This window comes from Pseudophryne corroboree, chromosome 8 (genome assembly GCF_028390025.1).
Source record: "Pseudophryne corroboree isolate aPseCor3 chromosome 8, aPseCor3.hap2, whole genome shotgun sequence".
NCBI lineage: Eukaryota > Metazoa > Chordata > Amphibia > Anura > Myobatrachidae > Pseudophryne > Pseudophryne corroboree.
In genome coordinates this window covers 376,221,986-376,244,073 of record NC_086451.1, presented here as the reverse complement: position 1 = coordinate 376,244,073, position 22,088 = coordinate 376,221,986, and the positions used below count along the sequence as shown (strand labels likewise).

Here is a 22,088-nt window from a genome sequence, read left to right as displayed (position 1 = left end):
TTGTAAGGAATATAATAATGAAATCAGAACAAACACAGCTCAAAGTAAAATATCTCAAAACCTTTGTTCTTTAAACTATTTAGCAAACTTTGTAGATTGCACAGCAGTCAATGTATCTTTAAGTTGATTTTAGGTTTCTCAAAATTCTAGGCTTGGGTATTGTGGAATACTAAACATTATTATTTTCTTTCAGAATCAATAACTAAAATTATTGTTGGATCAAAGTTTGTCATCTAGGTGTATATATTTTTACATAAAGATAACATCTTATGTTTGGATTTTAATAATGAAATCAGATCAAACATGATTCAAAGTGAAGAATCTCTAACCCTTTGGTCTTTAAACTATTCAGTAAACTTTGTAGATTGCACATCAACCATTAAATATATTTCTCAGTTTGTTTAAGGTTTCTAAAACTTCTTGAATGGGGTATTGTAGAATACTAAACAATATTAGTTTTATTCAGAATTAATAATTGAAATTATTGTTGCATTAAAGTTTGTCATCTGAGTGTAAGATTATCCAAAACAGTTGTCTCAAAGAAAAAAACAAATATGTTTTTTACTTGAATCTTTATGTTACTATACTATCTTAGGCATTGATATATTGACAAAGAGTGACCACGTGGCCTAATGGATAAGGCGTCTGACTTCGGATCAGAAGATTGAGGGTTCGAGTCCCTTCGTGGTCATTGGATTCAGTGTTGTTTGTTTATACTGTATTTTTTTCATTAAGATGAAATATTTTGTAAGGAATATAATAATGAAATCAGAACAAACACAGCTCAAAGTAAAAAATCTGAAAACCTTTGTTCTTTAAACTATTTAGCAAACTTTGTAGATTGCACAGCAGTCAATGTATCTTTAAGTTGATTTAAGATTTCTCAAAATTCTAGGCTTGGGTATTGTGGAATACTAAACATTATTATATTCTTTCAGAATCAATAACTAAAATTATTGTTGGATCAAAGTTTGTCATCTAGGTGTATATATTTTTATATAAAGATAACATCTTATGTTTGGATTTTAATAATGAAATCAGATCAAACATGATTCAAAGTGAATAATCTCTAACCCTTTGGTCTTTAAACTATTCAGTAAACTTTGTAGATTGCACATCAACCATTAAATATATTTCTCAGTTTGTTTAAGGTTTCTCAAACTTCTTGAATGGGGTATTGTAGAATACTAAACAATATTAGTTTTATTCAGAATTAATAATTAAAATTATTGTTGGATTAAAGTTTGTCATCTGAGTGTAAGATTATCCAAAACAGTTGTCTCAAAGAAAAAAACAAATATGTTTTTTACTTGAATCTTTATGTTACTATACTTTCTTAGGCATTAATATATTGACAAACAGTGACCACGTGGCCTAATGGATAATGTGTCTGACTTTGCATCAGAAGATTGAGGGTTTGAGTCCCTTCGTGGTCATTGCATTCAATGTTATTTGTTTATACTGTATTTTTTTTCATTAAGATTAAATATTTTGTAAGGAATATAATAATGAAATTAGAACAAACACAGCTCAAAGTAAAATATCTGAAAACCTTTGTTCTTTAAACTATTTAGCAAACTTTGTAGATTGCACAGCAGTCAATGTATCTTTAAGTTGATTTAAGGTTTCTCAAAATTCTAGGCTTGAGTATTGTGGAATACTAAACATTATTATTTTCTTTCAGAATCAATAACTAAAATTATTGTTGGATTAAAGTTTGTCATCTAGGTGTATATATTTTTACATAAAGATAACATCTTATGTTTGGATTATAATAATGAAATCAGATCAAACATGATTCAAACTAAAGAATCTCTAACCCTTTGGTCTTTAAACTATTCAGTAAACTTTGTAGATTGCACATCAACCATTAAATATATTTCTCAGTTTGTTTAAGGTTTCTCAAACTTCTTGAATGGGGTATTGTAGAATACTAAACAATATTAGTTTTATTCAGAATTAATAATTGAAATTATTGTTGGATTAAAGTTTGTCATCTGAGTGTAAGATTATCCAATACAGTTGTCTCAAAGAAACAAAACAAATATGTTTTTTACTTGAATCTTTTTATTACTATACTTTTTTAGGCGTTAATCTTTGGACAGACATTGACCACGTGGCCTAATGGATAAGGCGTCTGACTTCGGATCAGAAGATTGAGGGTTCAAGTCCTTTCGTGGTCATTGCATTCAATGTTATTTGTTTATACTATATTTTTTTCATTAAGATGAAATATTTTGTAAGGAATATAATAATGAAATCAGAACAAACACAGCTCAAAGTAAAATATCTCAAAACCTTTGTTCTTTAAACTATTTAGCAAACTTTGTAGATTGCACAGCAGTCAATGTATCTTTATGTTGATTTAAGGTTTCTCAAAATTCTAGGCTTGGGTATTGTGGAATACTAAACATTATTATTTTCTTTCAGAATCAATAACTAAAATTATTGTTGGATCAAAGTTTGTCATCTAGGTGTATATATTTTTAGATAAAGATAACATCTTATGTTTGGATTTTAATAATGAAATCAGATCAAACATGATTCAAAGTGAAGAATCTCTAACCCTTTGGTCTTTAAACTATTCAGTAAACTTTGTAGATTGCACATCAACCATTAAATATATTTCTCAGTTTGTTTAAGGTTTCTCAAACTTCTTGAATGGGGTATTGTAAAATACTAAACAATATTAGTTTATTCAGAATTAATAATTGAAATTATTGTTGGATTAAAGTTTGTCATCTGAGTGTAAGATTATCCAAAACAGTTGTCTCAAAGAAACAAAACAAATATGTTTTTTATTTGTATCTTTATGTTACTATACTTTCTTAGGCGTTAATCTTTGGACAGACATTGACCAGGTTGCCTAATGGATAAGGCGTCTGACTTCGGCTCAGAAGATTGATGGTTCGAGTTCCTTCGTGGTCATTGCATTCAATGTTATTTGTTTATACTGTATTTTTTTCCTTAAGATGAAATATTTTGTAAGGAATATAATAATGAAATCAGAACAAACACAGCTCAAAGTAAAATAGCTCAAAGTAAAATATCTCAAAACCTTTGTTCTTTAAACTATTTAGCAAACTTTGTAGATTGCACAGCAGTCAATGTATCTTTAAGTTGATTTAAGGTTTCTCAAAATTCTAGGCTTGGGTATTGTGGAATACTAAACATTATTATTTTCTTTCAGAATCAATAACTAAAATTATTGTTGGATCAAAGTTTGTCATCTAGGTGTATATATTTTTACATAAAGATAACATCTTATGTTTGGATTTTAATAATGAAATCAGATCAAACATGATTCAAAGTGAAGAATCTCTAACCCTTTGGTCTTTAAACTATTCAGTAAACTTTGTAGATTGCACATCAACCATTAAATATATTTCTCAGTTTGTTTAAGGTTTCTCAAACTTCTTGAATGGGGTATTGTAGAATACTAAACAATATTAGTTTTATTCAGAATTAATAATTGAAATTATTGTTGGATTAAAGTTTGTCATCTGAGTGTAAGATTATCCAAAACAGTTGTCTCAAAGAAAAAAACAAATATGTTTTTTACTTGAATCTTTATGTTACTATACTTTCTTAGGCATTAATATATTGACAAACAGTGACCACCTTGCCTAATGAATAAGGCGTCTGACTTCGGATCAGAAGATTGAGGATTCGAGTCCCTTCGTGGTCATTGGATTCAATGTTATTTGTTTATACTGTATTTTTTTCATTAAGATGAAATATTTTGTAAGGAATATAATAATGAAATCAGAACAAACACAGCTCAAAGTAAAATATCTCAAAACCTTTGTTCTTTAAACTATCTAGCAAACTTTGTAGATTGCACAGCAGTCAATGTATCTTTAAGTTGATTTAAGGTTTCTCAAAATTCTACGTTTGGATATTGTGGAATACTAAACATTATTATTTTCTTTCAGAATCAATAACTAAAATTATTGTTGGATCAAAGTTTGTCATCTAGGTGTATATATTTTTATATAAAGATAACATCTTATGTTTGGATTTTAATAATGAAATCAGATCAAACATGATTCAAAGTGAAGAATCTCTAACCCTTTGGTCTTTAAACTATTCAGTAAACTTTGTAGATTGCACATCAACCATTAAATATATTTCTCAGTTTGTTTAAGGTTTCTCAAACTTCTTGAATGGGGTATTGTAGAATACTAAACAATATTAGTTTTATTCAGAATTAATAATTAAAATTATTGTTGGATTAAAGTTTGTCATCTGAGTGTAAGATTATCCAAAACAGTTGTCTCAAAGAAAAAAACAAATATGTTTTTTACTTGAATCTTTATGTTACTATACTTTCTTAGGCATTAATATATTGACAAACAGTGACCACGTGGCCTAATGGATAAGGTGTCTGACTTTGCATCAGAAGATTGAGGGTTCGAGTCCCTTTGTGGTCATTGCATTCAATGTTATTTGTTTATACTGTATTTTTTTTCATTAAGATTAAATATTTTGTAAGGAATATAATAATGAAATTAGAACAAACACAGCTCAAAGTAAAATATCTGAAAACCTTTGTTCTTTAAACTATTTAGCAAACTTTGTAGATTGCACAGCAGTCAATGTATCTTTAAGTTGATTTAAGGTTTCTCAAAATTCTAGGCTTGGGTATTGTGGAATACTAAACATTATTATTTTCTTTCAGAATCAATAACTAAAATTATTGTTGGATTAAAGTTTGTCATCTAGGTGTATATATTTTTACATAAAGATAACATCTTATGTTTGGATTATAATAATGAAATCAGATCAAACATGATTCAAACTAAAGAATCTCTAACCTTTTGGTCTTTAAACTATTCAGTAAACTTTGTAGAAGGCACATCAACCATTAAATGTATTTCTGTTTGTTTAAGGTTTCTCAAACTTCTTGAATGGGGTATTGTAGAATACTAAACAATATTAGTTTTATTCAGAATTAATAATTGAAATTATTGTTGGATTAAAGTTTGTCATCTGAGTGTAAGATTATCCAATACAGTTGTCTCAAAGAAACAAAACAAATATGTTTTTTACTTGAATCTTTTTATTACTATACTTTTTTAGACGTTAATCTTTGGACAGACATTGACCACTTGGCCTAATGGATAAGGCGTCTGACTTCGGATCAGAAGATTGAGGGTTCAAGTCCCTTCGTGGTCATTGCATTCAATGTTATTTGTTTATACTATATTTTTTTCATTAAGATGAAATATTTTGTAAGGAATATAATAATGAAATCAGAACAAACACAGCTCAAAGTAAAATATCTCAAAACCTTTGTTCTTTAAACTATTTAGCAAACTTTGTAGATTGCACAGCAGTCAATGTGTCTTTATGTTGATTTAAGGTTTCTCAAAATTCTAGGCTTGGGTATTGTGGAATACTAAACATTATTTTCTTTCAAAATCAATAACTAAAATTATTGTTGGATCAAAGTTTGTCATCTAGGTGTATATATTTTTAGATAAAGATAACATCTTATGTTTGGATTTTAATAATGAAATCAGATCAAACATGATTCAAAGTGAAGAATCTCTAACCCTTTGGTCTTTAAACTATTCAGTAAACTTTGTAGATTGCACATCAACCATTAAATATATTTCTCAGTTTGTTTAAGGTTTCTCAAACTTCTTGAATGGGGTATTGTAAAATACTAAACAATATTAGTTTATTCAGAATTAATAATTGAAATTATTGTTGGATTAAAGTTTGTCATCTGAGTGTAAGATTATCCAAAACAGTTGTCTCAAAGAAACAAAACAAATATGTTTTTTATTTGTATCTTTATGTTACTATACTTTCTTAGGCGTTAATCTTTGGACAGACATTGACCAGGTTGCCTAATGGATAAGGCGTCTGACTTCGGCTCAGAAGATTGATGGTTCGAGTTCCTTCGTGGTCATTGCATTCAATGTTATTTGTTTATACTGTATTTTTTTCCTTAAGATGAAATATTTTGTAAGGAATATAATAATGAAATCAGAACAAACACAGCTCAAAGTAAAATAGCTCAAAGTAAAATATCTCAAAACCTTTGTTCTTTAAACTATTTAGCAAACTTTGTAGATTGCACAGCAGTCAATGTATCTTTAAGTTGATTTAAGGTTTCTCAAAATTCTAGGCTTGGGTATTGTGGAATACTAAACATTATTATTTTCTTTCAGAATCAATAACTAAAATTATTGTTGGATCAAAGTTTGTCATCTAGGTGTATATATTTTTACATAAAGATAACATCTTATGTTTGGATTTTAATAATGAAATCAGATCAAACATGATTCAAAGTGAAGAATCTCTAACCCTTTGGTCTTTAAACTAGTCAGTAAACTTTGTAGATTGCACATCAACCATTAAATATATTTCTCAGTTTGTTTAAGGTTTCTCAAACTTCTTGAATGGGGTATTGTAGAATACTAAACAATATTAGTTTTATTCAGAATTAATTATTGAAATTATTGTTGGATTAAAGTTTGTCATCTGAGTGTAAGATTATCCAAAACAGTTGTCTCAAAGAAAAAAACAAATATGTTTTTTACTTGAATCTTTATGTTACTATACTTTCTTAGGCATTAATATATTGACAAACAGTGACCACCTTGCCTAATGAATAAGGCATCTGACTTCGGATCAGAAGATTGAGGATTCGAGTCCCTTCGTGGTCATTGGATTCAATGTTATTTGTTTATACTGTATTTTTTTCATTAAGATGAAATATTTTGTAAGGAATATAATAATGAAATCAGAACAAACACAGCTCAAAGTAAAATATCTCAAAACCTTTGTTCTTTAAACTATCTAGCAAACTTTGTAGATTGCACAGCAGTCAATGTATCTTTAAGTTGATTTAAGGTTTCTCAAAATTCTAGGTTTGGGTATTGTGGAATACTAAACATTATTATTTTCTTTCAGAATCAATAACTAAAATTGTTGTTGGATCAAAGTTTGTCATCTGAGTGTAAGATTATCCAAAACAGTTGTCTCAAAGAAACAAAACAAATATGTTTTTTACATGAATCTTTATATTACTATACTTTCTTAGGCGTTAATCTTTGGACAGACATTGACCACGTGGCCTAATGGATAAGGCGTCTGACTTCGGATCAGAAGATTGAGGGTTCGAGTCCCTTCGTTGTCATTGCATTCAATGTTATTTGTTTATACTGTGTTTTTTCATTAAGATGAAATATTTTGTAAGGAATATAATAATGAAATCAGAACAAACACAGCTCAAAGTTAAATATCTCAAAACCTTTGTTCTTTAAACTATTTAGCAAACTTTGTAGATTGCACAGCAGTCAATATATCTATAAGTTGATTTAAGGTTTCTCAAAATTCTAGGCTTGGGTATTGTGGAATACTAAACATTATTATTTTCTTTCAGAATCAATAACTAACATTATTGTTGGATCAAAGTTTGTCATCTAGGTGTATATATTTTTACATAAAGATAACATCTTATGTTTGGATTTTAATAATGAAATCAGATCAAACATGATTCAAAGTGAAGAATCTCTAACCCTTTGGTCTTTAAACTATTCAGTAAACTTTGTAGATTGCACATCAACCATTAAATATATTTCTCAGTTTGTTTAAGGTTTCTCAAACTTCTTGAATGGGGTATTGTAGAATACTAAACAATATTAGTTTTATTCAGAATTAATAATTGAAATTATTGTTGCATTAAAGTTTGTCATCTGAATGTAAGATTATCCAAAACAGTTGTCTCAAAGAAAAAAACAAATATGTTTTTTACTTGAATCTTTATGTTACTATACTATCTTAGGCATTGATATATTGACAAAGAGTGACCACGTGGCCTAATGGATAAGGCGTCTGACTTCGGATCAGAAGATTGAGGGTTTGAGTCCCTTCGTGGTCATTGGATTCAATGTTATTTGTTTATACTGTATTTTTTTCATTAAGATGAAATATTTTGTAAGGAATATAATAATGAAATCAGAACAAACACAGCTCAAAGTAAAATATCTCAAAACCTTTGTTCTTTAAACTATTTAGCAAACTTTGTAGATTGCACAGCAGTCAATGTATCTTTAAGTTGATTTTAGGTTTCTCAAAATTCTAGGCTTGGGTATTGTGGAATACTAAACATTATTATTTTCTTTCAGAATCAATAACTAAAATTATTGTTGGATCAAAGTTTGTCATCTAGGTGTATATATTTTTACATAAAGATAACATCTTATGTTTGGATTTTAATAATGAAATCAGATCAAACATGATTCAAAGTGAAGAATCTCTAACCCTTTGGTCTTTAAACTATTCAGTAAACTTTGTAGATTGCACATCAACCATTAAATATATTTCTCAGTTTGTTTAAGGTTTCTAAAACTTCTTGAATGGGGTATTGTAGAATACTAAACAATATTAGTTTTATTCAGAATTAATAATTGAAATTATTGTTGCATTAAAGTTTGTCATCTGAGTGTAAGATTATCCAAAACAGTTGTCTCAAAGAAAAAAACAAATATGTTTTTTACTTGAATCTTTATGTTACTATACTATCTTAGGCATTGATATATTGACAAAGAGTGACCACGTGGCCTAATGGATAAGGCGTCTGACTTCGGATCAGAAGATTGAGGGTTCGAGTCCCTTCGTGGTCATTGGATTCAATGTTATTTGTTTATACTGTATTTTTTTCTTTAAGATGAAATATTTTGTAAGGAATATAATAATGAAATCAGAACAAACACAGCTCAAAGTAAAATATCTCAAAACCTTTGTTCTTTAAACTATTTAGCAAACTTTGTAGATTGCACAGCAGTCAATGTATCTTTAAGTTGATTTAAGATTTCTCAAAATTCTAGGCTTGGGTATTGTGGAATACTAAACATTATATTCTTTCAGAATCAATAACTAAAATTATTGTTGGATCAAAGTTTGTCATCTAGGTGTATATATTTTTACATAAAGATAACATCTTATGTTGGGATTTTAATAATGAAATCAGATCAAACATGATTCAAAGTGAAGAATCTCTAACCCTTTGGTCTTTAAACTATTCAGTAAACTTTGTAGATTGCACATCAACCATTAAATATATTTCTCAGTTTGTTTTAGGTTTCTCAAACTTCTTGAATGGGGTATTGTAGAATACTAAACAATATTAGTTTTATTCAGAATTAATAATTGAAATTATTGTTGGATTAAAGTTTGTCATCTGAGTGTAAGATTATCCAAAACAGTTGTCTCAAAGAAACAAAACAAATGTTTTTTACTTGAATCTTTATATTACTATACTTTCTTAGGTGTTAATCTTTGGACACACGGTGACCACGTGGCCTAATGGATAAGGCATCTGACTTTGGATCAGAAGATTGAGGGTTCGAGTCCCTTCGTGGTCATTGGATTCAGTGTTGTTTGTTTATACTGTATTTTTTTCATTAAGATGAAATATTTTGTAAGGAATATAATAATGAAATCAGAACAAACACAGCTCAAAGTAAAAAATCTGAAAACCTTTGTTCTTTAAACTATTTAGCAAACTTTGTAGATTGCACAGCAGTCAATGTATCTTTAAGTTGATTTAAGATTTCTCAAAATTCTAGGCTTGGGTATTGTGGAATACTAAACATTATTATATTCTTTCAGAATCAATAACTAAAATTATTGTTGGATCAAAGTTTGTCATCTAGGTGTATATATTTTTATATAAAGATAACATCTTATGTTTGGATTTTAATAATGAAATCAGATCAAACATGATTCAAAGTGAATAATCTCTAACCCTTTGGTCTTTAAACTATTCAGTAAACTTTGTAGATTGCACATCAACCATTAAATATATTTCTCAGTTTGTTTTAGGTTTCTCAAACTTCTTGAATGGGGTATTGTAGAATACTAAACAATATTAGTTTTATTCAGAATTAATAATTAAAATTATTGTTGGATTAAAGTTTGTCATCTGAGTGTAAGATTATCCAAAACAGTTGTCTCAAAGAAAAAAACAAATATGTTTTTTACTTGAATCTTTATGTTACTATACTTTCTTAGGCATTAATATATTGACAAACAGTGACCACGTGGCCTAATGGATAAGGTGTCTGACTTTGCATCAGAAGATTGAGGGTTTGAGTCCCTTCGTGGTCATTGCATTCAATGTTATTTGTTTATACTGTATTTTTTTTCATTAAGATTAAATATTTTGTAAGGAATATAATAATGAAATTAGAACAAACACAGCTCAAAGTAAAATATCTGAAAACCTTTGTTCTTTAAACTATTTAGCAAACTTTGTAGATTGCACAGCAGTCAATGTATCTTTAAGTTGATTTAAGGTTTCTCAAAATTCTAGGCTTGAGTATTGTGGAATACTAAACATTATTATTTTCTTTCAGAATCAATAACTAAAATTATTGTTGGATTAAAGTTTGTCATCTAGGTGTATATATTTTTACATAAAGATAACATCTTATGTTTGGATTATAATAATGAAATCAGATCAAACATGATTCAAACTAAAGAATCTCTAACCCTTTGGTCTTTAAACTATTCAGTAAACTTTGTAGATTGCACATCAACCATTAAATATATTTCTCAGTTTGTTTAAGGTTTCTCAAACTTCTTGAATGGGGTATTGTAGAATACTAAACAATATTAGTTTTATTCAGAATTAATAATTGAAATTATTGTTGGATTAAAGTTTGTCATCTGAGTGTAAGATTATCCAAAACAGTTGTCTCAAAGAAACAAAACAAATATGTTTTTTATTTGTATCTTTATGTTACTATACTTTCTTAGGCGTTAATCTTTGGACAGACATTGACCAGGTTGCCTAATGGATAAGGCGTCTGACTTCGGCTCAGAAGATTGATGGTTCGAGTTCCTTCGTGGTCATTGCATTCAATGTTATTTGTTTATACTGTATTTTTTTCCTTAAAATGAAATATTTTGTAAGGAATATAATAATGAAATCAGAACAAACACAGCTCAAAGTAAAATAGCTCAAAGTAAAATATCTCAAAACCTTTGTTCTTTAAACTATTTAGCAAACTTTGTAGATTGCACAGCAGTCAATGTATCTTTAAGTTGATTTAAGGTTTCTCAAAATTCTAGGCTTGGGTATTGTGGAATACTAAACATTATTATTTTCTTTCAGAATCAATAACTAAAATTATTGTTGGATCAAAGTTTGTCATCTAGGTGTATATATTTTTACATAAAGATAACATCTTATGTTTGGATTTTAATAATGAAATCAGATCAAACATGATTCAAAGTGAAGAATCTCTAACCCTTTGGTCTTTAAACTATTCAGTAAACTTTGTAGATTGCACATCAACCATTAAATATATTTCTCAGTTTGTTTAAGGTTTCTCAAACTTCTTGAATGGGGTATTGTAGAATACTAAACAATATTAGTTTTATTCAGAATTAATAATTGAAATTATTGTTGGATTAAAGTTTGTCATCTGAGTGTAAGATTATCCAAAACAGTTGTCTCAAAGAAAAAAACAAATATGTTTTTTACTTGAATCTTTATGTTACTATACTTTCTTAGGCATTAATATATTGACAAACAGTGACCACCTTGCCTAATGAATAAGGCGTCTGACTTCGGATCAGAAGATTGAGGATTCGAGTCCCTTCGTGGTCATTGGATTCAATGTTATTTGTTTATACTGTATTTTTTTCATTAAGATGAAATATTTTGTAAGGAATATAATAATGAAATCAGAACAAACACAGCTCAAAGTAAAATATCTCAAAACCTTTGTTCTTTAAACTATCTAGCAAACTTTGTAGATTGCACAGCAGTCAATGTATCTTTAAGTTGATTTAAGGTTTCTCAAAATTCTACGTTTGGATATTGTGGAATACTAAACATTATTATTTTCTTTCAGAATCAATAACTAAAATTATTGTTGGATCAAAGTTTGTCATCTAGGTGTATATATTTTTATATAAAGATAACATCTTATGTTTGGATTTTAATAATGAAATCAGATCAAACATGATTCAAAGTGAAGAATCTCTAACCCTTTGGTCTTTAAACTATTCAGTAAACTTTGTAGATTGCACATCAACCATTAAATATATTTCTCAGTTTGTTTAAGGTTTCTCAAACTTCTTGAATGGGGTATTGTAGAATACTAAACAATATTAGTTTTATTCAGAATTAATAATTAAAATTATTGTTGGATTAAAGTTTGTCATCTGAGTGTAAGATTATCCAAAACAGTTGTCTCAAAGAAAAAAACAAATATGTTTTTTACTTGAATCTTTATGTTACTATACTTTCTTAGGCATTAATATATTGACAAACAGTGACCACGTGGCCTAATGGATAAGGTGTCTGACTTTGCATCAGAAGATTGAGGGTTCGAGTCCCTTCGTGGTCATTGCATTCAATGTTATTTGTTTATACTGTATTTTTTTTCATTAAGATTAAATATTTTGTAAGGAATATAATAATGAAATTAGAACAAACACAGCTCAAAGTAAAATATCTGAAAACCTTTGTTCTTTAAACTATTTAGCAAACTTTGTAGATTGCACAGCAGTCAATGTATCTTTAAGTTGATTTAAGGTTTCTCAAAATTCTAGGCTTGGGTATTGTGGAATACTAAACATTATTATTTTCTTTCAGAATCAATAACTAAAATTATTGTTGGATTAAAGTTTGTCATCTAGGTGTATATATTTTTACATAAAGATAACATCTTATGTTTGGATTATAATAATGAAATCAGATCAAACATGATTCAAACTAAAGAATCTCTAACCTTTTGGTCTTTAAACTATTCAGTAAACTTTGTAGAAGGCACATCAACCATTAAATGTATTTCTGTTTGTTTAAGGTTTCTCAAACTTCTTGAATGGGGTATTGTAGAATACTAAACAATATTAGTTTTATTCAGAATTAATAATTGAAATTATTGTTGGATTAAAGTTTGTCATCTGAGTGTAAGATTATCCAATACAGTTGTCTCAAAGAAACAAAACAAATATGTTTTTTACTTGAATCTTTTTATTACTATACTTTTTTAGGCGTTAATCTTTGGACAGACATTGACCACGTGGCCTAATGGATAAGGCGTCTGACTTCGGATCAGAAGATTGAGGGTTCAAGTCCCTTCGTGGTCATTGCATTCAATGTTATTTGTTTATACTATATTTTTTTCATTAAGATGAAATATTTTGTAAGGAATATAATAATGAAATCAGAACAAACACAGCTCAAAGTAAAATATCTCAAAACCTTTGTTCTTTAAACTATTTAGCAAACTTTGTAGATTGCACAGCAGTCAATGTGTCTTTATGTTGATTTAAGGTTTCTCAAAATTCTAGGCTTGGGTATTGTGGAATACTAAACATTATTTTCTTTCAAAATCAATAACTAAAATTATTGTTGGATCAAAGTTTGTCATCTAGGTGTATATATTTTTAGATAAAGATAACATCTTATGTTTGGATTTTAATAATGAAATCAGATCAAACATGATTCAAAGTGAAGAATCTCTAACCCTTTGGTCTTTAAACTATTCAGTAAACTTTGTAGATTGCACATCAACCATTAAATATATTTCTCAGTTTGTTTAAGGTTTCTCAAACTTCTTGAATGGGGTATTGTAAAATACTAAACAATATTAGTTTATTCAGAATTAATAATTGAAATTATTGTTGGATTAAAGTTTGTCATCTGAGTGTAAGATTATCCAAAACAGTTGTCTCAAAGAAACAAAACAAATATGTTTTTTATTTGTATCTTTATGTTACTATACTTTCTTAGGCGTTAATCTTTGGACAGACATTGACCAGGTTGCCTAATGGATAAGGCGTCTGACTTCGGCTCAGAAGATTGATGGTTCGAGTTCCTTCGTGGTCATTGCATTCAATGTTATTTGTTTATACTGTATTTTTTTCCTTAAGATGAAATATTTTGTAAGGAATATAATAATGAAATCAGAACAAACACAGCTCAAAGTAAAATAGCTCAAAGTAAAATATCTCAAAACCTTTGTTCTTTAAACTATTTAGCAAACTTTGTAGATTGCACAGCAGTCAATGTATCTTTAAGTTGATTTAAGGTTTCTCAAAATTCTAGGCTTGGGTATTGTGGAATACTAAACATTATTATTTTCTTTCAGAATCAATAACTAAAATTATTGTTGGATCAAAGTTTGTCATCTAGGTGTATATATTTTTACATAAAGATAACATCTTATGTTTGGATTTAATCTTAATGAAAAAAAACATGATTCAAAGTGAAGAATCTCTAACCCTTTGGTCTTTAAACTAGTCAGTAAACTTTGTAGATTGCACATCAACCATTAAATATATTTCTCAGTTTGTTTAAGGTTTCTCAAACTTCTTGAATGGGGTATTGTAGAATACTAAACAATATTAGTTTTATTCAGAATTAATAATTGAAATTATTGTTGGATTAAAGTTTGTCATCTGAGTGTAAGATTATCCAAAACAGTTGTCTCAAAGAAAAAAACAAATATGTTTTTTACTTGAATCTTTATGTTACTATACTTTCTTAGGCATTAATATATTGACAAACAGTGACCACCTTGCCTAATGAATAAGGCATCTGACTTCGGATCAGAAGATTGAGGATTCGAGTCCCTTCGTGGTCATTGGATTCAATGTTATTTGTTTATACTGTATTTTTTTCATTAAGATGAAATATTTTGTAAGGAATATAATAATGAAATCAGAACAAACACAGCTCAAAGTAAAATATCTCAAAACCTTTGTTCTTTAAACTATCTAGCAAACTTTGTAGATTGCACAGCAGTCAATGTATCTTTAAGTTGATTTAAGGTTTCTCAAAATTCTACGTTTGGATATTGTGGAATACTAAACATTATTATTTTCTTTCAGAATCAATAACTAAAATTATTGTTGGATCAAAGTTTGTCATCTAGGTGTATATATTTTTATATAAAGATAACATCTTATGTTTGGATTTTAATAATGAAATCAGATCAAACATGATTCAAAGTGAAGAATCTCTAACCCTTTGGTCTTTAAACTATTCAGTAAACTTTGTAGATTGCACATCAACCATTAAATATATTTCTCAGTTTGTTTAAGGTTTCTCAAAATTCTTGAATGGGGTATTGTAGAATTCTAAACAATATTAGTTTTATTCAGAATTAATAATTTAAATTATTGATGGATTAAAGTTTGTCATCTGAGTGTAAGATTATCCAAAACAGTTGTCTCAAAGAAACAAAACAAATATGTTTTTTACTTGTATCTTTATGTTACTATACTTTCTTAGGCGTTAATCTTTGGATAGACATTGACCATGTGGCCTAATGGATAAGGTGTCTGACTTCGGATCAGAAGATTGATGGTTCGAGTCCCTTCGTGGTCATTGGATTCAATGTTATTTGTTTATACTGTATTTTTTTCATTAAGATGAAATATTTTGTAAGGAATATAATAATGAAATCAGAACAAACACAGCTCAAAGTTAAATATCTCAAAACCTTTGTTCTTTAAACTATAAAGCAAACTTTGTAGATTGCACAGCAGTCAATGTATCTTTAAGTTGATTTAAGGTTTCTCAAAATTCTAGGCTTGGGTATTGTGGAATACTAAACATTATTATTTTCTTTCAGAATCAATAACTAAAATTATTGTTGGATCAAAGTTTGACATCTAAGTGTATATATTTTTAGATAAAGATAACATCTTATGTTTGGATTATAATAATGAAATCAGATAAAACATGATTCAAAGTGAAGAATCTCTAACCTTTTGGTCTTTAAACTATTCAGTAAACTTTGTAGAAGGCACATCAAACATTAAATGTATTTCTCAGTTTGTTTAAGGTTTCTCAAACTTCTTGAATGGAAAATTGTAGAATACTAAACAATATTAGTTTTATTCAGAATTAATAATTGAAATTATTGTTGGATTAAAGTTTGTCATCTGAGTGTAAGATTATCCAATACAGTTGTCTCAAAGAAACAAAACAAATATGTTTTTTACTTGAATCTTTATATTACTATACTTTCTTAGGCGTTAATCTTTGGACAGACATTGACCATGTGGCCTAATGGATAATGCGTCTGTCTTCAGATCAGAAGATTGAGGGCTCGAGTCCCTTCGTGGTCATTGCATACAATGTTATTTGTTTATACTGTATTTTTTTCATTAAGATGAAATATTTTGTAAGGAATATAATAATGAAATCAGAACAAACACAGCTCAAAGTAAAATATCTCAAAACCTTTGTTCTTTAAACTATTTAGCAAACTTTGTAGATTGCACAGCAGTCAATGTATCTTTAAGTTGATTTAAGGTTTCTCAAAATTCTAGGCTTGGGTATTGTGGAATACTAAACATTATTATTTTCTTTCAGAATCAATAACTAAAATTATTGTTGGATCAAAGTTTTCATCTAGGTGTATATATTTATAGATAAAGATAACATCTTATGTTTGGATTTTAATAATGAAATCAGATCAAACATGATTCAAAGTGAAGAATCTCTAACCCTTTGGTCTTTAAACTATTCAGTAAACTTTGTAGATTGCACATCAACCATTAAATATATTTCTCAGTTTGTTTAAGGTTTCTCAAACTTCTTGAATGGGGTATTGTAGAATACTAAACAATATTAGTTTTATTCAGAATTAATAATTGAAATTATTGTTGGATTAAAGTTTGTCATCTGAGTGTAAGATTATCCAATACAGTTGTCTCAAAGAAACAAAACAAATATGTTTTTTACTTGAATCTTTATATTACTATACTTTTTTAGGCGTTAATCTTTGGACAGACATTGACCACGTGGCCTAATGGATAAGGCGTCTGACTTCGGATCAGAAGATTGAGGGTTCGAGTCACTTCGTGGTCATTGCATTCAATGTTATTTGTTTATACTGTCTTTTTTTCATTAAGATGAAATATTTTGTAAGGAATATAATAATGAAATCAGAACAAACACAGCTCAAAGTAAAATATCTCAAAACCTTTGTTCTTTAAACTATTTAGCAAACTTTGTAGATTGCACAGCAGTCAATGTATCTTTAAGTTGATTTAAGGTTTCTCAAAATTCTAGGCTTGGGTATTGTGGAATACTAAACATTATTATTTTCTTTCAGAATCAATAACTAAAATTATTGTTGGATCAAAGTTTGACATCTAAGTGTATATATTTTTAGATAAAGATAACATCTTATGTTTGGATTATAATAATGAAATCAGATAAAACATGATTCAAAGTGAAGAATCTCTAACCTTTTGGTCTTTAAACTATTCAGTAAACTTTGTAGAAGGCACATCAACCATTAAATGGATTTCTCAGTTTGATTAAGGTTTCTCAAACTTCTTGAATGGGGTATTGTAGAATACTAAACAATATTAGTTTTATTCAGAATTAATAATTGAAATTATTGTTGGATTAAAGTTTGTCATCTGAGTGTAAGATTATCCAATACAGTTGTCTCAAAGAAACAAAACAAATATGTTTTTTACTTGAATCTTTATATTACTATACTTTCTTAGGCGTTAATCTTTGGACAGACATTGACCACGTGGCCTAATGGATAATGCGTCTGTCTTCAGATCAGAAGATTGAGGGTTCGAGTCCCTTCGTGGTCATTGCATTCAATGTTATTTGTTTATACTGTATTTTTTTCCTTAAGATTAAATATTTTGTAAGGAATATAATAATGAAATCAGAACAAACACAGCTCAAAGTAAAATAGCTCAAAGTAAAATATCTCAAAACCTTTGTTCTTTAAACTATTTAGCAAACTTTGTAGATTGCACAGCAGTCAATGTATCTTTAAGTTGATTTAAGGTTTCTCAAAATTCTAGGCTTGGGTATTGTGGAATACTAAACATTATTATTTTCTTTCAGAATCAATAACTAAAATTATTGTTGGATTAAAGTTTGTCATCTAGGTGTATATATTTTTACATAAAGATAACATCTTATGTTTGGATTTTAATAATGAAATCAGATCAAACATGATTCAAAGTGAAGAATCTCTAACCCTTTGGTCTTTAAACTATTCAGTAAACTTTGTAGATTGCACATCAACCATTAAATATATTTCTCAGTTTGTTTAAGGTTTCTCAAACTTCTTGAATGGGGTATTGTAGAATACTAAACAATATTAGTTTTATTCAGAATTAATAATTGAAATTATTGTTGGATTAAAGTTTGTCATCTGAGTGTAAGATTATCCAAAACAGTTGTCTCAAATAAAAAAACAAATATGTTTTTTACTTGAATCTTTATGTTACTATACTTTCTTAGGCATTAATATATTGACAAACAGTGACCACCTTGCCTAATGAATAAGGCGTCTGACTTCGGATCAGAAGATTGAGGATTCGAGTCCCTTCGTGGTCATTGGATTCAATGTTATTTGTTTATACTGTATTTTTTTCATTAAGATGAAATATTTTGTAAGGAATATAATAATGAAATCAGAACAAACACAGCTCAAAGTAAAATATCTCAAAACCTTTGTTCTTTAAACTATCTAGCAAACTTTGAAGATTGCACAGCAGTCAATGTATCTTTAAGTTGATTTAAGGTTTCTCAAAATTCTACGTTTGGATATTGTGGAATACTAAACATTATTATTTTCTTTCAGAATCAATAACTAAAATTATTGTTGGATCAAAGTTTGTCATCTAGGTGTATATATTTTTATATAAAGATAACATCTTATGTTTGGATTTTAATAATGAAATCAGATCAAACATGATTCAAAGTGAAGAATCTCTAACCCTTTGGTCTTTAAACTATTCAGTAAACTTTGTAGATTGCACATCAACCATTAAATATATTTCTCAGTTTGTTTAAGGTTTCTCAAAATTCTTGAATGGGGTATTGTAGAATTCTAAACAATATTAGTTTTATTCAGAATTAATAATTGAAATTATTGATGGATTAAAGTTTGTCATCTGAGTGTAAGATTATCCAAAACAGTTGTCTCAAAGAAACAAAACAAATATGTTTTTTACTTGTATCTTTATGTTACTATACTTTCTTAGGCGTTAATCTTTGGATAGACATTGACCATGTGGCCTAATTGATAAGGTGTCTGACTTCGGATCAGAAGATTGATGGTTCGAGTCCCTTCGTGGTCATTGGATTCAATGTTATTTGTTTATACTGTATTTTTTTCATTAAGATGAAATATTTTGTAAGGAATATAATAATGAAATCAGAACAAACACAGTTCAAAGTTAAATATCTCAAAACCTTTGTTCTTTAAACTATAAAGCAAACTTTGTAGATTGCACAGCAGTCAATGTATCTTTAAGTTGATTTAAGGTTTCTCAAAATTCTAGGCTTGGGTATTGTGGAATACTAAACATTATTATTTTCTTTCAGAATCAATAACTAAAATTATTGTTGGATCAAAGTTTGTCATCTAGGTGTATATATTTTTAGATAAAGATAACATCTTATGTTTGGATTTTAATAATGAAATCAGATCAAACATGATTCAAAGTGAAGAATCTCTAACCCTTTGGTCTTTAAACTATTCAGTAAACTTTGTAGATTGCACATCAACCATTAAATATATTTCTCAGTTTGTTTAAGGTTTCTCAAACTTCTTGAATGGGGTATTGTAAAATACTAAACAATATTAGTTTATTCAGAATTAATAATTGAAATTATTGTTGGATTAAAGTTTGTCATCTGAGTGTAAGATTATCCAAAACAGTTGTCTCAAAGAAACAAAACAAATATGTTTTTTATTTGTATCTTTATGTTACTATACTTTCTTAGGCGTTAATGTTTGGACAGACATTGACCAGGTTGCCTAATGGATAAGGCGTCTGACTTCGGCTCAGAAGATTGATGGTTCGAGTTCCTTCGTGGTCATTGCATTCAATGTTATTTGTTTATACTGTATTTTTTTCCTTAAGATGAAATATTTTGTAAGGAATATAATAATGAAATCAGAACAAACACAGCTCAAAGTAAAATAGCTCAAAGTAAAATATCTCAAAACCTTTGTTCTTTAAACTATTTAGCAAACTTTGTAGATTGCACAGCAGTCAATGTATCTTTAAGTTGATTTAAGGTTTCTCAAAATTCTAGGCTTGGGTATTGTGGAATACTAAACATTATTATTTTCTTTCAGAATCAATAACTAAAATTATTGTTGGATCAAAGTTTGTCATCTAGGTGTATATATTTTTACATAAAGATAACATCTTATGTTTGGATTTTAATAATGAAATCAGATCAAACATGATTCAAAGTGAAGAATCTCTAACCCTTTGGTCTTTAAACTAGTCAGTAAACTTTGTAGATTGCACATCAACCATTAAATATATTTCTCAGTTTGTTTAAGGTTTCTCAAACTTCTTGAATGGGGTATTGTAGAATACTAAACAATATTAGTTTTATTCAGAATTAATAATTGAAATTATTGTTGGATTAAAGTTTGTCATCTGAGTGTAAGATTATCCAAAACAGTTGTCTCAAAGAAAAAAACAAATATGTTTTTTACTTGAATCTTTATGTTACTATACTTTCTTAGGCATTAATATATTGACAAACAGTGACCACCTTGCCTAATGAATAAGGCATCTGACTTCGGATCAGAAGATTGAGGATTCGAGTCCCTTCGTGGTCATTGGATTCAATGTTATTTGTTTATACTGTATTTTTTTCATTAAGATGAAATATTTTGTAAGGAATATAATAATAAAATCAGAACAAACACAGCTCAAAGTAAAATATCTCAAAACCTTTGTTCTTTAAACTATCTAGCAAACTTTGTAGATTGCACAGCAGTCAATGTATCTTTAAGTTGATTTAAGGTTTCTCAAAATTCTACGTTTGGATATTGTGGAATACTAAACATTATTATTTTCTTTCAGAATCAATAACTAAAATTATTGTTGGATCAAAGTTTGTCATCTAGGTGTATATATTTTTATATAAAGATAACATCTTATGTTTGGATTTTAATAATGAAATCAGATCAAACATGATTCAAAGTGAAGAATCTCTAACCCTTTGGTCTTTAAACTATTCAGTAAACTTTGTAGATTGCACATCAACCATTAAATATATTTCTCAGTTTGTTTAAGGTTTCTCAAAATTCTTGAATGGGGTATTGTAGAATTCTAAACAATATTAGTTTTATTCAGAATTAATAATTGAAATTATTGATGGATTAAAGTTTGTCATCTGAGTGTAAGATTATCCAAAACAGTTGTCTCAAAGAAACAAAACAAATATGTTTTTTACTTGTATCTTTATGTTACTATACTTTCTTAGGCGTTAATCTTTGGATAGACATTGACCATGTGGCCTAATGGATAAGGTGTCTGACTTCGGATCAGAAGATTGATAGTTCGAGTCCCTTCGTGGTCATTGGATTCAATGTTATTTGTTTATACTGTATTTTTTTCATTAAGATGAAATATTTTGTAAGGAATATAATAATGAAATCAGAACAAACACAGCTCAAAGTTAAATATCTCAAAACCTTTGTTCTTTAAACTATAAAGCAAACTTTGTAGATTGCACAGCAGTCAATGTATCTTTAAGTTGATTTAAGGTTTCTCAAAATTCTAGGCTTGGGTATTGTGGAATACTAAACATTATTATTTTCTTTCAGAATCAATAACTAAAATTATTGTTGGATCAAAGTTTGACATCTAAGTGTATATGTTTTTAGATAAAGATAACATCTTATGTTTGGATTATAATAATGAAATCAGATAAAACATGATTCAAAGTGAAGAATCTCTAACCTTTTGGTCTTTAAACTATTCAGTAAACTTTGTAGAAGGCACATCAAACATTAAATGTATTTCTCAGTTTGTTTAAGGTTTCTCAAACTTCTTGAATGGGGTATTGTAGAATACTAAACAATATTAGTTTTATTCAGAATTAATAATTGAAATTATTGTTGGATTAAAGTTTGTCATCTGAGTGTAAGATTATCCAATACAGTTGTCTCAAAGAAACAAAACAAATATGTTTTTTACTTGAATCTTTATATTACTATACTTTCTTAGGCGTTAATCTTTGGACAGACATTGACCACGTGGCCTAATGGATAATGCGTCTGTCTTCAGATCAGAAGATTGAG

At 28.2% G+C, this 22,088-nt stretch overlaps 13 non-coding genes across 13 annotated transcripts; all 13 read left to right on the top strand.

Annotated features, from left to right (window-relative positions):
- The first annotated feature begins 618 nt into the window (after positions 1-618).
- TRNAR-UCG (transfer RNA arginine (anticodon UCG)) lies at positions 619-691 on the top strand. The gene has a single exon. It is a non-coding gene; the product is annotated as a tRNA-Arg (tRNA).
- Positions 692-2,110: 1,419 nt separating this feature from the next.
- TRNAR-UCG (transfer RNA arginine (anticodon UCG)) lies at positions 2,111-2,183 on the top strand. Its single transcript has one exon. It is a non-coding gene; the product is annotated as a tRNA-Arg (tRNA).
- A 2,177-nt stretch (positions 2,184-4,360) lies between these two features.
- Positions 4,361-4,433, top strand: TRNAQ-UUG (transfer RNA glutamine (anticodon UUG)). Its single transcript has one exon. It is a non-coding gene; the product is annotated as a tRNA-Gln (tRNA).
- A 672-nt stretch (positions 4,434-5,105) lies between these two features.
- Positions 5,106-5,178, top strand: TRNAR-UCG (transfer RNA arginine (anticodon UCG)). The gene has a single exon. It is a non-coding gene; the product is annotated as a tRNA-Arg (tRNA).
- Positions 5,179-7,080: 1,902 nt separating this feature from the next.
- Positions 7,081-7,153, top strand: TRNAR-UCG (transfer RNA arginine (anticodon UCG)). Its single transcript has one exon. It is a non-coding gene; the product is annotated as a tRNA-Arg (tRNA).
- Positions 7,154-7,824: 671 nt separating this feature from the next.
- On the top strand, positions 7,825-7,897 carry TRNAR-UCG (transfer RNA arginine (anticodon UCG)). Its single transcript has one exon. It is a non-coding gene; the product is annotated as a tRNA-Arg (tRNA).
- A 672-nt stretch (positions 7,898-8,569) lies between these two features.
- On the top strand, positions 8,570-8,642 carry TRNAR-UCG (transfer RNA arginine (anticodon UCG)). The gene has a single exon. It is a non-coding gene; the product is annotated as a tRNA-Arg (tRNA).
- A 668-nt stretch (positions 8,643-9,310) lies between these two features.
- Positions 9,311-9,383, top strand: TRNAQ-UUG (transfer RNA glutamine (anticodon UUG)). The gene has a single exon. It is a non-coding gene; the product is annotated as a tRNA-Gln (tRNA).
- A 672-nt stretch (positions 9,384-10,055) lies between these two features.
- Positions 10,056-10,128, top strand: TRNAQ-UUG (transfer RNA glutamine (anticodon UUG)). The gene has a single exon. It is a non-coding gene; the product is annotated as a tRNA-Gln (tRNA).
- Positions 10,129-12,307: 2,179 nt separating this feature from the next.
- On the top strand, positions 12,308-12,380 carry TRNAQ-UUG (transfer RNA glutamine (anticodon UUG)). Its single transcript has one exon. It is a non-coding gene; the product is annotated as a tRNA-Gln (tRNA).
- Positions 12,381-13,052: 672 nt separating this feature from the next.
- Positions 13,053-13,125, top strand: TRNAR-UCG (transfer RNA arginine (anticodon UCG)). Its single transcript has one exon. It is a non-coding gene; the product is annotated as a tRNA-Arg (tRNA).
- Positions 13,126-15,297: 2,172 nt separating this feature from the next.
- On the top strand, positions 15,298-15,370 carry TRNAR-UCG (transfer RNA arginine (anticodon UCG)). Its single transcript has one exon. It is a non-coding gene; the product is annotated as a tRNA-Arg (tRNA).
- A 1,418-nt stretch (positions 15,371-16,788) lies between these two features.
- Positions 16,789-16,861, top strand: TRNAR-UCG (transfer RNA arginine (anticodon UCG)). Its single transcript has one exon. It is a non-coding gene; the product is annotated as a tRNA-Arg (tRNA).
- The last annotated feature ends 5,227 nt before the right edge of the window (positions 16,862-22,088 follow it).